This window comes from Meriones unguiculatus, chromosome 2, assembly GCF_030254825.1.
Source record: "Meriones unguiculatus strain TT.TT164.6M chromosome 2, Bangor_MerUng_6.1, whole genome shotgun sequence".
NCBI classification, from domain to species: domain Eukaryota; kingdom Metazoa; phylum Chordata; class Mammalia; order Rodentia; family Muridae; genus Meriones; species Meriones unguiculatus.
In genome coordinates, this window is record NC_083350.1 from 31,701,417 (window position 1) to 31,718,025 (window position 16,609).

The window sequence follows — 16,609 nt, forward strand, 5'->3', positions numbered from 1 at the left end:
GCATCTCAGCAATTTCACCCGGGTGGTTTTAAACCCACATGGTTGAAAGCTTTGAAGATTTCAGACAACATGTGGATAGGCAGCTGTGGAAGGGGAGTGGGTGGAAGGAGGCCATTATCCAAAGCTGTGTCTGGTCAGGACTTCGGGAGAAAAGGCTGGGCTGCCACCTTTTTGTGGCTTCCTCACCAAATACATACACACGTAATTATAAAAAAACCCACAGCCCAACCCCCCAACTTGATGGCTCTTTAAATAAGGCTTTGTCTTAGGAGACAAAGTGCCACAAGCTGAATCATCTCCACCACTTCCTGAGCTGTCCAGACAGACCTTTTATTCAAGCGGTGACCCTGTCTGACCCTCCGTAATAGTCATAGAACAATATCATATTGACAAGGGCCATTTTCCATGGCACTTCCTTCATTTACGTTATCTGTAATTCTTTTTTATTTTTTTAATTAATTTATTTTTTATTAATTATAGTTCATTCGCTTTGTAAACCAGCTGTAGCCCCTCCCTTGTCCACTCTCAATGCCAATAATTCTTACTTCTTATTGTCCTGTGACTCCCCATTTGTCCCTCTGTGTATTTGTGGCACAAGATGGAATCTGGCTTGGCAGAAACTGGAGGATAAAATAATAGCCACACTCTAGCCCGGTTCAGCATCAAGCTCCCTCTTTACGTCCTTTTCAGAAACACAAGCCTAGTTCACAGCTTGGACAGCCATCAAATTTAGGAAAGTTATATTTTTTCCTTTGCCATTCTTTTAAATATTTGTTAATATTTTATGTTTATTTTGTGCATATGAGTATGTATGTGTGGGTGCTATGGGTGTCCCTAGTGCCTACAGAACTAGAATTACAAAGGGCTGTGAGCTACCACATGGGTGCTTGTAACGAAAACAGAGTCCTCTGAAAGGATAGCAAGTGCTCTCAATCACTGAGTCATCTCTCCAGCCCAGATTTATGCACAATTGTGTGAACATAACCATTAGAGAGAAAGCTGGTCCAGTAGCCTGATTTTTAGGCAGTGATGCTGTGATCCAAAGAGGCTTGGTGTGAACACAGGCCACAAAGCTGCTCTCTAAATATTTCCTCCTTGGGCTGAATCTGAGCCAACATTCAAGATCCTGCCAATTTGTCTTAGCTAATAATACAAATTGCTACACACAAAGATCATAAAGATATGATTAATTTGTTATGTGTGGCTAATACTACCCTTAAAAGAATTATGAATATAGAAATAATAGGGCCTAGGGTGTTTATAAAATTTTAACACGACAATAATCTTTAATGAGGCAACTCATGGATGTTCCTTTTCATTTCTGGGTTGATAAGATCAAAAAGAATTGTGTCTACACAATTTATGATCAATGTAGCAAATAAGGCATGGGCCTGGCAGAAGGATTACTCATATCACTAGAAGGAGCTTGTGGAAAGGGAACAGATGCCTCCCAGTCTCCTCAGAACAATGAGACCATTTCAGTTTCCCAGCAATATTCTTAATAACTGGGTAGAGGAAGGAAGGAAGGAAGGAAGGAAGGAAGGAAGGAAGGAAGGAAGGAAGGAAGGAAGGAAGGAAGGAAGGAAGGAAGGCTGGTTACTTCTGATTTCTTTAAAGCTAAGAAATCTATGGTTAAAGTGCCAACAGATTTGGTGTCAAGTAAGGGCCTGTTTCCTGGCTTAGAGAAGGTGTCTTCTAGTTGTGTCCTCACATGGGGGGGAGGGATCTGCAACTCCCTGGGCTCCTAATTGCTCTGACTGAGCCTTTCCTGATAGCAAACTTTTCACAGCTGTGTGTAGAAACACTCACGTAGACTAGTTTTTCAGGCTTGATTCATGCCATTTTCTAAACTGTCACCAAAGCTTCAGAGACAAACAGAGCCCCACACTCCCCTGCACAGCTGGTGTGGAGGGATTGCCTTTCAGATTAACTCCAAACTGGCATTTACTATTCAGGTGGCCATATTGATCCCTTGAACAGTTTGCACACACTTGAATTTCCACAACATGGTAGAGGTCCTCACTCCTCTCTCTTCACCCAGGCCATTCCTTCTGCTTGGAGTGCCCCTAACTATTGAGTCAAGTTAATTCTCAGTCATTCTTTCAAAGATCAAACCTCAGCTCATCAGTATCAGCTGCTGGGCTCCCTTATTCACCACTTGTGCGCTCATCACTCCACTAGCTTGCAAACTCTTAATGTCAAGACAGCACACAGCAATATCTGCATTTTCTTGGCATGTGTCAACCATATTTTCTAATGACCGAGCACTGTGAAAAATAGCACTTAGAATATGCAAGTAAGTCGTTTTGGATCAAAACTGCTCTCAGTATCAAAAGGGAAGAAAAGAAAGATCAAGATGATCTCTACTTGAGAGTTAACAACCTCAGTGGAAAAGCCTGTTGTTGAAACAAAATGACTATAACGCTGATGATTATACGTATATCTTAAGAACAATAAAGGGTTTTCCTGAGAAATATTTGTTTAGAGAAAAATCAGTCTTCGGAGAGAATCTGTAGGCACTCGGAAAGGCTTAATTCATAACTAATTATTCTCTAAGTTCATTTAAGAGCCCAAATCCCTCTTTTTTTCGGCGCCCCTTTGTTCTCAGTAGATGGACCTGCCCAAACGTGGCTGCATTTGAGATCACGAATGGGGTCATAACTCTTGTGGGTGAAGTGAAGCAGTCAAGAGCGTATGTTTAGGTTCATATGAGGAAATATCTGTGAGCTAGCAGCAGGGAAACAGAGGCTCCCAGAAAGAGATGAGCACTGGGACCAGGTGGCAGCCTCTGTGCTTAAATGTCCACTGAGCTGCACAGATTGGAAACTCCTAGTAGCTGAAAGCGTGACCTCACCACACTGGAATGTTCACTTTCTTCTTATGAAGAAGTTTTCATAAATGACATTACTGTCATTTGTTTAAAGCTTCAAACCTTCTATTCATTTAACTTCTATTCATTTAACTTCTTCATGCTGTGGCCCTTTAATAAAGTTCCTCATGTTGTGGTGACCCCCAACTATAAAATTATTTTGTTGCTACTTCATAACTTTAATTTTGCTACTGTTGTGAATCGTAATGTAAACATCTGATATGCATAGGGGGGTGACCCCTGTGAAAGGGTTATTCTATCCCCAAAGGGTTGAAACCCACAGGTTGATAAAAACCACTAGTTTAACTCAAGAAAGGAAAAATAAAACCTTATGACAAGAACCCTTTTAAAAACAATTCCACCCTCATTACAAAGAAACATAATTCCTAGTACCTGTTTGACTGTTAAAACTGCACCCAAACAGTAATGTCTGGAAACATCTTTCTGAGATCCTAAAGAATTGGCAGGTTAGTCTATAGCAGCTGGAGGGTGGCTCTGTCTGCTTCCTACATCTATCAAGAGGTAAGAACTATTTTGTAAAAAGGGAAGATTTTTATTATGTAGTAACATAAAACATAGTCAGAAAAGGAAATTTTTATTTGTATGCTTTCTGGTGCTATATATACATATGTATATATGTATAATAAATACATATAATTTTTATATTACTAGGAATCAAATACAAACCCTTACAAAATTCATATATTTTAAGTCTTAATTTTTACAACTTAATTTATTTATTGTATGCATACATGCAACAACAACAACAGAATAAAACCAGGAAAATGTGATTTAATCAAAATAGAAATTTTAGTTGTAGGAGTTGGTTCTTCCCACCATCATGTAGGTTTGAACTCAGGTTGTCAAGCTTGAGAGCAAGCAGTTTTACTCACTAACCTATTAAGTCTTAATTTTGCAAATCAATTAGTCTTTGGTCTTTGATGAAAGTCATATTGTGGCTAGAATAAAAGAATATTTTGATGGGCCCCAAGAACATATAAATACTTGTACATTATTTAAATAAGGCAAAGTTTTCTTTTTATGTACAAGATACAAATGTACAAATATACCATTAATGATGGGGGGGAAAGAAACCTGTTAGGTTGCTGACAAAGTGATTACAATTTTCATGGGGGAAAATAAAAACATTCCCTTTCAGGTAGATTCTGATAACTAAGGATATCAAAACCAAGAAAGCTAGAGGTATTTGAACTAAAGCTGTGAGCTCTGAGCTCCACAGGCTGCTGGCTCTGCATCCATCGACATTTTCCTCAATCCCTTCTGCTCCTGTCCTCTTCAACCTCTTGTTCCTCTCTTCGCCTTCGTCATAAATTCCCTCACATTTATCTCACTTTAAAATCTCTCATAGCAGGGCCTCGCTTTTTCACACACATTAGAAAGTACAAACAGCTGAAAGCAACCGCCCACACCGTGTTCCTCCCACTTCATAGGGAAGGATCCCAGTAAACTCTATGACCATCATTTGTTCAAGACTAAACTCTGTAATTGTTTAATTCAGAAGAGGGAGATAAAAGCATGAATTAAAACCCATACATAAAGACTGTTTCAACAGAAAAACTCTGGAGGATGAAAAGCTTCCTTGGAATACATTTTTCCTTCCCTGGGCAAAGTCTGTAACCCATGTCCAAGATTCTCCCAGGTGGCATGGACACCTTCTTAACTGAAACTCAAACCACCACATACACTGCCATCAATTTTGTGTTCTCACTGCAATAATTTATTGTTGCATCCCAATCTAGTTGATGATGGGCTCAGTGCAGAAGTCAAAATATTCCTTGCTTTTTTTCCTAGAAACTACACAGACGTCTCTAGTGGAGGAAAAGTTAGGGGAGGGAGAAAATTATAGATATAAGCTCACTTAAAAAAAACCCTACAGAAAAGAAAGGGATCGAATAGAAGTCCCCTACTACATGGTGCTGGGGTAAGGCTCCTCCCAGAAGCACAGGTTTGTTTTGATTTTGGTTAAATGTCTATTTAGCACAATAATCGCAATAGTTTTTATCTGTACATGTTCTCCCCAGCCAGGATTCTTGGCTGAGTTTATAGTAATGAGCATGACTTTTATCCAGGGGATGGACTTAAATTAATTGAATTTAAATTAATGAGCTTAAAAGAAAGCAGTTGGTCACACCTCTCTCCACACCTCGGGACTCAGAACAGACCCTGAGGTTGGGGAGAACTGCCATGAATCAACGTCTTCTGGACACGGCACAGAAAATACGCTCATTAAGTCACTGTGGCTATGGTTACCTGTACAAGATCTGCTCAGGATTGGGCCTGTCAACATTTCATCATGGAGGAGAGAGGTTCAGGAGGCCCCACCCTTTCCTAAGGGGCTTTTGACAGTTAATGGTTACAGGGGGAAGGAGTGGCACTTACTTTTGTGATATCATTAATAAGTTATTCATGCTGCAGGAAATAATCTCTCACTCATGTTATGCTGGCAGCCCTACTTAAACTTAGTGACACATACACACACACACCACAAGAAATGAAAGCAAGAGGGAGACCTGTTGGGAAAAGGGTTTCAGAAGGAGAAAGAGTGGGCATGAGAGAGGGGCAAGAAAGACTAAAATTCATTATACACATGTACGAAACTATCAGAGAATTATTTAAAATTAATATGCAGCCATCGTAGTGGCCCATGCCTTTAATCCCAGCACTCAGGGAGGCAGAGGCAGGTGGATCTCTGTGAGTTTGAGGCCAGCTGGGTCTACAAAACGAGCCCAAGACAGTGAGGTTATGCAGAGAAACCCTGCCTTAAAAATCCATAAGTAAATAAATAAATAGATGCAAAAGAAATCTCTTGTAGAACAAATTTATCTATCATTTGTCTGATCCTTGCACCTTATTTGAGCTTGCTAGTCAATTTGTGTGTGTGTGTGTGTTTACATATACACAGGTGCATGTGTATGTGTGTACAAGAATGCAGTACTGGAGGACAGCCTTTGGTATTGTCCCTATGTTTTGAGTCAATGATTCACCTGCCCCTCCTCCATGCTAGGGTTATGAATTATCACCATTCATGCTTGGCAGTTTTTTCATGGGTTTTGGGAATCAAACTTCAGTCCTCATGCTTACAAGGAAAGCACTTTGCCAACTGAGCTCTCTCTCTCTCTCAGCTATGCTGGTCATCTTTGACGTAATCAGTTCCATTCCTCTCATCCAGACTGTAACATCCTTGAAAAGATTGCCATCTCCTGTTCTTGCATTTTTCTCTATGGTACCTAAGAGATGCCACTGTTAGATTCAGTCTCTATGTGCGTAAGAATGATTTCTTGAAACTGAACTCATTATGCAAAGACCTTGTTGCATCCATGACTGATTTCATGTTTAACTTGTTTCATGTGTATAAACAAGTCAGAAACGGCCAGAAAGAGAGCACTACCTTCTCCAAGAGTCCCAAGGTCAGAGAACCGCCTCTCTGGAAGAGCTCAAAAAAATGTTTCCAGCCAAACATTCTTACTATTAAGGACACACACTCTTTACCTGTCCCAAGTAATTACATTCTTTAAGTAATTTCCTTTAATGATGAGACAGACTAGATTCATGTTTATCATTTTAAAAGACAGCAAAACAACCTTAATGAAGACACTTTGCCTTTCCACACTGCCACAATCAAAGTCAGACCTTTTCAAATGCAATTAATTTTTCCAAGATAATTCATCATATTAAAATATGGTAATTTGCAGTGGTTTCAGGTTATCTGAAACCTTTCTAAAATTGAATGCTAATGTTAATGTCTTGCTATAAGCAGTGTAATTTGAACGTAACAGAGTAAGGCACATAAAAACTGAAATTGTCCACTTATATCCAAGGTTCTTAAAGGAATGCACCCATGCCTAGAATCTACAGAGCGTGGCCTTGGAGTGTAAGGCCAATTCAGTAAGAGCAAAAGCATCCCGGCCCAAGGACTCCAACCTCCCCTCACAGCATCCTTCCCTGACGAGGGCTTCAGAAAAAAAGTTCTTGCACAGGAATCATTTTTCATGACACTGGTGTGCCCAATTCAAAAATGAGTACAACTAGAGGTTTAATGAGGCACTTTGTTATTCTCTGAAATAAAATGGAAAAATAGAGACTGCGTTCTTCAGGCTTAATTACCACATCTGTTACTAAGCACTTCACCATGATTGACTTGAGTGTATGTCAGACACAGTGCCAAAAAACTTCCCCATGAAAGCAGCTTCCTGCTCCCTGTCTGAATGCCATCAGTCTCTGTTACAGCAAGATTTGCATGGCAAACAAGCATGTCCTGGAGCCTACAAGCCCCCGTGCAGACCAGAGGCTTTTTTTTTTTTTTACCGGTTCCAGATAATACAGAAGCTGGGCCTGGATCCTTATTCTGGTGTCTCCCCTCTCTCAGCCTCACTGGCAAGTCCCTAGAGCCCACAATCAAGAGATACAGGGTAAGAGAAAAGATAGGGTTGAGACCAGGAGTGGTTGAGCTGCGCCTCCTTGCATGCATTAAAATAAGTGTTAGGGGGCAATGCTGCAAGTTAAAGGCATCTCCTAGGGACAGTCAGGTAACTTCAATTCTGGTGACTCATGTGATGGAAGCAGAGAACCGACTCCCAAAAGTTGTGCTCTGACCTCCACACACATCTCTGTGTATGAGCACCCACACATGTACAGACGTACACAAGAGATAGAGATAAATAGATAAATATTTTAATTTTTAAAACGTTAAAGCATTTTCAAGCTCTCTAGGAAATGATTAATGTGAATCTAAAATAACCTAGCGTGCTTTATGTGTTTATATACCTCTGAATGTTTAACTTAACCACAAGCACTATCTATAGTGTTTTAGATAAATAGCTGCTATTGATGGTGACTTTTTTAATCCAGAAGATAATTCAGAAAAAAAAATTGTTAAAGGCATCTCCTAGGGGCAGTTAAAAATTTAACAAAAAAGATTGTTAAGAAAGTGTAAGAAATTGGCAAGAGGGGAAAGACACATTTACTCAATACTTAAAGTAAAAGCAATATGTAACATTATCTAAAAAGAAATTCTCATATCTATAAGCTTTTGACTATATCCTTGAGAAGGTTCTGATGTGGAAGGACACTTCCTGAGGCTGGAAACTGAGGGTCATGCTGTTGTGCCTCCTACTTGTCCTGACTGCTGAAGGACCCCCATATGCCTCAGACCTAGGGAATCCTGTGACTGAGGCTGTTTACCAAGTAAGTATGTCCCTAACCATCTTTCCTCTTCATGCCTTCATCATCCCCTTGAGAGAAGAGGATAAGAGAGTGTGAAGAAATGAAAGCCATTAACTCTTAAATACTATAAATAAAGACTTTTCTTCAAACAAGTAAAAAGAAAAAAAGAGGAGGTAGATTTCGAGACAAAATCCTTTCAAAAGGATTTTCAAAAGTGGTATTTGGGGTATATAGAGGAAAGAACTATACTCCACAGAAATCTAGAAGCAAATTGGCAGTGATTCCTCTGGCATGATGCTAAATACACAGGCAATAAAAGTAAATTGTGCACTAAGAGATGCCATCACTAACTTGAAAAGTCACCAACCCGGGGGAAACACAATAGAAAAAGAGTCAGTAAACAGAGTATTCAAACGATTAAAAGAACTTCTGAACCACATCAAACAGAGCCACCTAATTTAAAACTGGACAATTACTTACATAGATATTTTCAAAAATTGTTTAACTTCATGGCATGTTAGTACCAGACATCTTTGTTACCTTGTTGAGATGTATCATACAAAGGCAGGTTATTGTATTAGAGTTTGCCTATGTGTTATATTTTATTTCCTTATTAGATACAGAATTTTTTAAATTCAGCAACATTAAACCACACAGCCCCACTCTGTAGCTCTCCCTTCTCCACAAAGTGGAATTCAAGTCAGTGTCATTGTGAGAGTTCATAGGGTGGCTGCCAAGGGTCAAGGTCTGGGTCAAGACAGAAGAGCTGATGGTCAAGTGTGCAGTTTTGCTCATGGGTGAGTTCTGAAGATGTGAGGCTCAGGTTAGTGCATGATAAACTTGACCCTTGCTAAAGAGCAGCATCCCTGAGCATTCTCTCAAGGAAGAAAAGACAACTGCATGAGGTGATGGACATGGTAATGAGAGAGAGAGAGAGAGAGAGAGTGTGTGTGTAAAAGAGATGACATCATCACCTGGTACACCCCAAATATATCCAATTTTATTTGTCAATTACACCTCAATAAAGCCGAAAAATGTACCCAATATGCCATATAAAAATGAATTATTTCTGAACATCAACATACACTTATCATTTTTGAACTGGACATGGTGCCACTCCGTGCCATCGTATCAGGGACTGTAGAGCCTGGGGTGAGAGGAACACTGGAGCCCAGGCATTTGAGGGCAGCCTGAGCTTTCACAAAGAAAAACACACCTCAGGAAGAAAGCAATAGCCAAATGTGTTGACAGTCCTGTAACCCCAGTTCCATAAAGAAACATCATGGGCTCTCAAAAATTAAAGAAAAAAGTTCTTATGTTATTTCTTAAGAGAAATAATGTACATAAAATCATATGACAGATACAAATCAAATGAGATCCCCTTCAGTCCCATCAGGATAGCTATAACCCTCCACACCCTGCAAAGAAAAACAAAACAAAACAAAGGGCAAAAAAGACAATAAGTACTATTGAAGATGTGGAGAAATGAGCCCTTACACACTGCTGCCAGCGATGTCACATGGAGCAGAAACTGTGGGAAACTGAATGGGAGTGCCTCAGAAAAAAACCAGCAACGACAATAACAAAACCAAAACGAAACACCTTGGCACTGCCGTTCAATTTCACCTCTGGGTATTTTCTTCAGAAGAACTGAAATCAGACTTAAACAAAACTTCCACCCCCCTGATTCACTCACGGCACTCACAGGGTAAAAGGGGCACAGACATCTATTAGTGGATGAGCAGAAAGCAGCACACACAGACAATGGAATACAGTTGGCCTTGAAAAGGTTCAGACATGCTGAAATGTGGACGAACCCTAAGATGTTCAGCACCAGCCATCAAATAATCCAGTCTGTGTGATCACCTACAAATGTCAACTTCATTGAGGCAGAAAGTGGGGAGGTGGTTTTCAGGGGCCAGTGGGAAGGAAATGAGGAGCTGATGGGTAAGGGGCACAGATTTCAGCTGGGAAACATGGAAGCTTCTGAGGAGAGACTGGATTGGGCTGACAATTCCACACCATCAGGAGTGTTCTCTGAAATGCTACAGAGCCAAACATATAAACTGGTGAATGAGGGAGGGTAAATATGATCAAAACACACTCAGAATTCTTAAATAATTTTAAAGGGGAGAGAGAATACATCAACAGAAAAAAATTTAAAGATACACAGAAGAAATAAATAAAAGTGTTGAATTTTGACAAGTGTATCTTACTTAAAAACAAAACAAAACAAAAAACCCTACAATCAAGGCCAGTGCTAGGGAGCAACAGATGCCTCCCCAGAGAAGCTCCTTGTTTGCTTCCTTTCGCTGTGCTAAGACAGAGGCTCTGTATCCCTCCATGGGTCACACATGGACTGGTAATTGAGATGCTACAGCCTGGCAATGCAAAAAGGAAAACGAAAACAGCCTCCCATGGTGATCCAGGTCCCATCCCTCTCTCCACCCAGATCTCTTCTTCACTTCTAGAGCTATCTAATCCACAGTAGTCTCTCCTGAACTCAGGCCAGGAATTCCAAAGAAAGAAGTTTAGGCTTTCCTTAACTTTAAGTGAATGGAAACCAAATGTGCATCATTGGCACAAGAGTGCCCAGTTGGAATTCTAGACCCTGGCTTCTGCCTGCCTGAATTTCTCCTATGATGTCACTAGGCCATCTTGGCAATCACATCCAGCCATTATGTCCTTTGCTTCCTCAGTTCTGCAGAATTTAAGGTTCTTAACCCCTTGGTTTGGATTTTCTGGGTTAAAAAAAAAAAAAGCCTTTGTGTTTCACATCTTCCTCAGCCATAGCTGCCAGTGATGCCAGGATTACACCAAACACTGCTGTTTGTGTCTAGAAGGCTGACCACAAGTGTTGCTGGCCAGGGCTCCCACAGAACAGTTGTTATTTATAATACCTATACAGAGAAAGGAGCTTAGAAAATAAGTCACCCTGCACTTTCCAACAAAGCAGGGCACAGCTGTAGCAGGGAGTCGGAGCAACTGCTCTATGAAGACACAGCAAGACTCTGTCTTTCTGCAGGTCTGCTCAGGTCACGGCATGTGGCATGGATTAGGGAGTCCTGAGCCCTAATATCCAGAGAGACCAGCCTGAGGTTTGCAGATGGCATCCTGGAACTGGGGCTCTGTGCCATCACCTGGTGTTTGCATTTCAGGGCCTCTTTAGGGTGGGGGGAATAGAAGCTGAGATCGAGCTTAAAAAATATTTTATAGCCACCCATTTGTTTTGTTTTGTTTTGTTTTTATTAAGGAAATACTGTACTAGTTCAGCAAGGAGAAAACATGATTCATATTTACACATTTTTCTCCAGAGCCATCATGGTGTAGTGGAAGAAATGGCATGTAGTGTGGGCAGGAGGTTTGCATTTGGTCTGCACTCAGTTCATTGTCGAGGCTCAAAGAACCATTTTAACAGGAAAGGGTTTTGCAAACAAGCTTAGTCTGTAGCCTAATCAGGAGGCAGCATAAGAAAAGAGACCCTGAAAAGTAGCCACACGGGCATAGAAGGAAGAGCTGCCTCACCAAGTCACATGCTTGATGCCGACCATTTAGGTCGAGTTCCATCAACAGACCAAGGTCCCATTTGGGTAAAGTTAGGCTCATCTCCAGGCAGCCAACTGGAGCCCTCAATGTTCCATCCCTGTAGCCCATTAGCTGTGCCCCATTGTCCAGACAGTGCCAGGATCTCCCAGGCAAGTGCAAGAAGTCAGAGGGCATCTTCTTGATCCTCTTGTCATTGAAACATTGCAGAGGAACGCCAGGTGCTTTATACAAATGTAGGGCAGAGCTAGAACTCAAGACCAACTCTTTGTGCTCCTAGCAGAACACACAAAGAATTCTGCCACTCTGGTCAAGCAGATGAGCAGTAGATGAAACATGTGCGTCCCCTACTGAGGAAGCATTTTCTAGTTTCATCTAAGGCCATGCCAAAGTACAGCAAGACCAGCATTTTAGTGGGCCAGTGGCCTAAGCCTTGAGACCTAAAACTGGAGCTTAGTGCTCTCACTGCACAAAGATTAGAATACCAAAACATCACCTCCAACTGATGCCATTCCAAAGTGGCAGTCATGCTCGCGTGTCCCACTGGCATCAACAAACTGAGTTGATTCTGTTACCCACAACCTGGCCTAAAGTCTGTTTAAGATAAAAACTTGCACTGAGTCAATGAAATGCAAATGTGCTAACAGGAGGTCACTCCTACACACCTTGCTTAACCTGGCCTTCTTCTCCTTAGTTCTCTGTTGACCTTCAACTGTGAACATAAGAATCGCGTTACCCGGTGGCAAGCATCTTCACTCTCTATCACAGGTGAGCTGCCAACAACTGCTGGGTCCAAATAAATGTGGGCTGTAGCCACTGTGCCTGGCTATTTCATCTTTGGCACAATGACTGGTTCCAGACAGCTAAGCCCAGTCACCGTATCCTATCAGGGAAATCACATCACGGATGAACACAGTCTCCCAACATATCCCCAGAGCTTCCCTCTAGTGGAGCCTGTACATGTGATAGGTCCAGTATCTACACGGACTTTGGGAAGCTGCTTGTGTTTAAAGAACTGGTCCTTAGAACTTATCTCAAAAGTTACCTAGTTCTCTCAGCCCTTTCTTTACTCACTAGCGTTTTGTTTTGCCAACTACAAGCAAGACTTGGTTGCCATCCTTCTCCAGAGTGGAGTATTTTACCATTAAAAGAAACAGAGAAGGCATGGTTAGCCATTAGCCCATAGAAGCACCAAAGTCTCCTTTATTGCCAATGGATGAATGCATATTCCATGATTGCCTTGATTCGGTGGCCTCATTTTTACAAGCAGTAGAACCTGGCCAACAAACAAACAAACTAAAAGTTCTTCCAAATTGTCCAGCTTGGCAGGCCATTTCTTAGGTTGAGCCCCAAAAAATCCTCCTTAGCTAGAGAGAGTCACCACCTCTGCCTGTCCTCTCTGAAACACTCAGAAAAGTCACAGCCCCGTCTTTAGACACACTTGCTTGAAATTCTAAAGGCGAAAGTGGATGATCACCTTCCAGAGCCTCAACCAAAGACAATTGTGCTGGGAGGGGACAATGGGATTTAGCCACTGGAATGACACTATCATAAAAATTAAACTGCACAGCAGTATTGAGCTGCAAGAGAAGCCCTTTGAACAACCCTCAAGAACTGCACAAACAATACTACAAAGCACCATTTACATACAGCCTGGAAAGAACGCCAAAGACTTTTCTTCCCCAGCCCAAGCCTGGCAGAGCTCGGCATCACATGCCTTTTGTTTTGGTTTTGTTGTTTTTTTAATGGCAGGAGAAAAGTGCCTTTGCTCCAGGTTAGTCTTCCCTGAAATAAAAGGTGACCATCTGGCTCATCTAGACCGAGGAACTCCCTGAGCCTGCATCCACGGCTAAGCAACAATGTAGGTGTCAATCTTCCAGGAGGATGGTGCCTTCTTCCCACCTTGAGAAGTTCCCTGTGCCTGCTGCCACATGAAAAGCTGCCTCCTGGGCTGCCTGTCCTTGCTCACTGTCTCACCACAGGCTCCATCCCATGAAAGCATAACTAGGAAGCCAGTTATTCAACCTTCCAGGCTCTTTCCTCATCTGCTACCTCTTGACAATGGTCCTTATTAGCAGAGGCACAAAAGCGCTGGGACAGTTTAAAAATCAGCGACACAACCTTTTCTCTCACCGGTGTGTGCCAGGAGGCGAGTCAGGATTAACCATTTCAATGAGTGTTAAGACTATGGGTATGTTCAGATTTCCAGCTTGTTCATGTGTTTCCATAATTCCAAATACTCTTGAAATCTTAGCATTTAACATTTTCTGCTTGTGCTGGTTTGCTGGGGCTGCCTCAAGAAAATATCACCGAACTGGGCAGTTTAAACTCAAGACATTTGTCTCTCAGGATTGAGGGGACTGGTAAAGATGACAGTCAGCTTTGTCTCAAGCAAGAGTCCTCATCCTGGCTTGCAGGTGACTGCATTATCACTATGTCCTCTTAAGGCACACTGAGAGGGTTTGAATCGCTCCTCCGCTGTTTTTCTTTCATTAGCATTTCTTTATTTCGTACGTTCATACTTAATACACTTATAATTATAGACCTACTATAAAAGCAGAACCAGAATATGGAGAATACTCAGAGTACTCAGAACCAGACACATCAAAAAAATGCAAAGATGGCTGGCACACGCTTACTGGCCTCAGCATTCAATTCCGCCTTTTGTTTGGATTACACAGAATCACTAGTCCGTTTCTACAAAAATAAATACCTCAGCCATAGTTCAAGATCTCCACCATAAATGCAGACAGTGCACACCTGAAAAGTGTTGATAACAATATGTTTACATGAGATAGTTTCACCTGCATCTAAACCAAACTAGTTGCTATCTCAGTGAGTGTGCGCCGCAATCTGGCCTGTTGTTTTGAAGATCTGTGTACATTCAGGAACAAAGTTTTTGTACAAGTTTGTACATTTAAAACAATAACAACAACAAATCCTTGTGGGGTACCCGAGTGTGGTGGACAGGCCTTTAATCCCAGTACTTGGGAGGCACACACAGATAGATCTCTGTGAATCTGCAGCCATCCTGGTCTACACAGCAAATTCCAAGCCAGCCAGGGCTACGTAGTTTCCAAAAGCAAGAATCCACAGGCCTGACTTTAAATAATTATCTGTGCAGAATGGCATATCACCTGGCTGGTGACACATTTGGGAGACATTCAATAGGCACAGACGTGACGATGGGCTTGTCTGGAAAACTGCAGTGACTTACTTGGCAGTGCTATCTAGGGCCTGGTTGACGCTGGTCATCGGAGTGTGAGTTCTACCAGGATGCTCTGCTCATGGCCAGATGTCCTTGCTGTCTCCTGAGCCAGGTGAAGTGCCCTCGTCAACCTGCCTAGAGAAGGGCCTCCACATTCTTTGTCAGATTCGGTAAGTGCAGCAAGCCTGAGGCTGGGCCCTCCTCTGATTGTCCACACTGTCTTTATACTTCCTAGTGAACTGCCCAAGGGAAGATTTGGTCTGTTCTAGACTGAATGACACCTTCTTTCCCAAATTCTCTGTTCTGTTCCAGTTTCTGAAGTAGATGGTCCAACCTCAGAGCAAGAACAGACACCTTGAGTCACCCTGCTGAGTCAGCAATAACCTCAAACACTGTCTCATGAGCCTGTAAGCATTCTGTGACTACAGTGCAGGGGTCTTGAGGATACAAATATCCAACGCCAAGCCTCTCCTACTTTTGTCTGTACCTGAAACCTGCCATATCGTCATCATCTGAGAAATATGGACCTCTTCTTCACCTGGTTCCAGAGGGTCCCTGACAGAGAATACATTTAGCTTTTCATTCCTCAGGTAACCAGGATAGGTTGGGGAACCTTGTCTGGTGCCTGCAATAAGACTGGGCCTACATTCCAACGACCAGTCATCATTGAGGTCAAGAGGGTCATTCCAGAACCCACAAGCTCTGATCAACACCCAGGATCATTTCTTCATCGTGTTGAAAATGTATTATCAGGGTCAGGCAGCTTAAGGATCACTCTCTAGCCACATTCCTTTCCAAGTTCTCTACCTAGGGACTATTGGATGATTAGTCTCCTCAGTAGTGACTGTCAAGGCTATCTATGATCTCGTCCTCTCACTCCTGAACACTCTCCCAAGCATTCTCTGTGAACACATGTACATGTGTGTGGAGGCCAAAGGTCAGACACTACCCTCCTGTCTTTTGAGACAGCACTTCTCCTCCTGGAAGTCACAAATAGGCTAGGCTGGCTGGCCAATGAGCTGTTGGGGATCCACTTGTCTCTGCCTTCTTTGGTACAGTTGTTGTAAGTGCCATATCTTTCGCTGGTTTTTGTGGATTGACCTCACGTCCTCACGTTTGTATGGAAGCACTTTACAGACTGTGAACCATCTCCTCAGCCCCTCATGTCTCCATCTTCTTATTGGCACAGAAGCCTTATTAAATTGGGGGTCCACCCATGTTCCTCTATTCAACTTTTACCCAACTTAAAATAAGAAGAGTCACATGGAAGTTAGGAATTTAATGTAAAATTGGTGGTGGGGCAAAGGTACAACTCAGCTCATAGCACCATACTTAACTATTTCAAGACAGAAAGGAAGGTGCCATGGATTGTGTATGTCCTGGGAATGTATATCCTAAAATCAATTCATGCCTGAAAAAGAAAGGTCTTCAGAGTTTATAAGATTATAGGTTCAAAGTTTCCTTCTAGATTCTGGGATACCTGTCTACTCACCCCTATTCATGGAAAGGGAAAGAGGTACAGAAAGCTGCAGTGGCCTGTGATACTTGTGATGGGGGAAAACAGACATTGAATTCTAGCTGTGACTGTCTCAGGAGGGAGACTACAAGGGTCAGGCCTGCAGCACAGGCAATACTACCAGACTCTGAGCACTGAAGGCTGCACCTCTCAGCCAGGATGTAACACACAGACTCTTCATGCAAAATGAAGAGGGGCATTATCTGAAAGTTTCTTCCCAAGCCAAGATCTAGATGGCAGTTTGTTAATAAAGACTCTGCTGTTTGCCTGAGTTGCAAAACTCTGAGTT

At 42.1% G+C, this 16,609-nt stretch overlaps 1 protein-coding gene across 2 annotated transcripts in view; it reads right to left on the reverse strand.

The window, feature by feature from the left end:
- The window catches only part of Megf10 (multiple EGF like domains 10), a 155,040-nt gene that overhangs the window by 123,831 nt on the left and 14,600 nt on the right, over nt 1-16,609 (reverse strand). The window lies entirely within an intron of this gene.